Consider the following 1988-nt stretch of genomic DNA (forward strand, 5'->3'; position numbering starts at 1 on the left):
AGTCATGCTGGTGGGGAGGAGTCCAGCGCTGGGCAGGTCTGACAGGCTGCAGGCTAGGAGAGGAAGGGAGTTACGACTCAGGGCCTGTGGACGGAGAGCAGCAGTAGTAACGTAGGGCGACCACCGTTGAGGGAGGGACGCCTGACTTTGTAAGTAAAAAAGCCTCCTGGAGCCCTGGCCGGTTTGGCTCAGTGGATAGAGCGTCGGCCTGCGGACTGAAGGGTCCCAGGTTCGATTCCGGTCAAGGGCATGTACCTTGGTTGCGGGCACATCCCCAGTGGGAGTGTGCAGGAGGCAACTGATCAATGTTTCTCTCATCGATGTTTCTAACTCTCTATCCCTCTCCCTTCCTCTCTGTAAAAAAAAAAAAAAAAAATCTATAAAATATATTTAAAAAGAAAAAAGCCTCCTGGAGAGAGAAGTGAAGACCCAGGACCCCGCACACCCACCCCGTTTGTCTCTTGTGTCCACACTTCTTGCTCACCGGTGTTTCTCCGACTGGAGACCATATATCCCCCAAACACAGCCATGACCAACTTCGGAAAACTGCCTGAGAGTTACAATTTTAGGCACGTAACCGTCACCCAAATTCTCTACGACAAGTACAAACCCAGGCTTTGGAACTGTAGGGCAGACTTGGCCAAAAGACTGTCACCGATTAAAAGCACAATTTACACGTTCTGGCAGAGAAGTCCTACAACCCCACACTCCCAGCCTGCGCCTGTGAGTGGCACTGGGGGTGGGACTGAGCTGGGCTGCTGAGATGGGGCTCCAGGTGAGACTCGAGGAGCCAGGCCTAGAGCCAGGCGGCCTGGAGACTGCCCGGGCTGTGTGGACACCCAGTTTGGATAATAATAAAGAAGGTCTCTAAAGTACTGACTGGTTGACTTCAACTATGTGAAGGAGAAAATAAAATATACCAGAACATTAATAGGATGGTTAGCAGAATAAACTGGAGAATAAACATTAGTTACTTTTGTAATCAGAAAAAAACTATCAAAAATAAAATTAGTTCAAGACGCTGGGCTAGGCACCCAAGCTCCTGCCCTCTCTGTCCACGGACACCCAAGGGCCAGAGCATGAGGCTGCGTCCCCCACCCCAACCCTCCTGGGAGCACAAACCAGCTCCCTGAAGCCAGACCAGGTCCGTGCACTCACATCCGGCCAGGTCTGGAGACCTTCGAGGCCACACTACTGGCATCCGGTGGGGGGAGCCGGACATCCCACAGCCCCCACAACAAAGAAGCATCCGGCCCAAAAGTCCGCCGTGGTAGAGGCCGTGCCACCCACCACAGGACCGGGTGCCAGTGAGGACAGGTGCGCGGGGCGGGGCAGCAGCACCTCACCACAGCCTTTTCTCTTCCTGGTACCCAGGAGCCCCAGGCCCTTGGGCTGTGACAAACCTGCCCCACTGCCAGCGTGAGGGCTCCCATCCCCTCCGCCTGTGGGACACGAGCCCGTGGAGCAGAGCAGCACAGCGGACCATCCAGGACCCAGCCCTCTGCCCCCTCCTCCTTCCCTGACCCTGTGCCCGGGCCTGGACCCTGCAGGGCTGCACAGCCCCACTCGGCCATCAGCTCTTCCCACGTCCCCCTAAGTCCGTGGTAACAAACATCCAAATCGAGGACCCCGCTTCCCAGGGAAACGTCCTCATCCGCTAGGAGCCAGTCCTCCAGGAGAAGGTGAGCTCAGCAGGGACACGTGTCCACAGAACAGGAATGACCACACGGGCCTCGGCAAGCAGGGCCCGCGGTGGCGCAGGATCTCTAGCGCAAAAGCCCTGCTTTAAAACCGCGCTAAAAAGAAGTTCAGCTCCTAGACACGCCGGCCGGCTCCCCTGAAGCGGCAGGCCCGGTGTCCTCACCCGGTGACGGCGCACCGTTCCCGGCAGAGGCTGCTGAGCAGCCGCGACTAGGACGTGAGGCCCAGGAGGAGCCGGTCCTGTCTGCTGCTCTCACATCCACCGGCCGGACCCACACGGCCACCAG

This window comes from Myotis davidii, unplaced genomic scaffold (genome assembly GCF_000327345.1).
Source record: "Myotis davidii unplaced genomic scaffold, ASM32734v1 scaffold665, whole genome shotgun sequence".
In the NCBI taxonomy this organism is placed as follows: Eukaryota; Metazoa; Chordata; class Mammalia; order Chiroptera; family Vespertilionidae; genus Myotis; species Myotis davidii.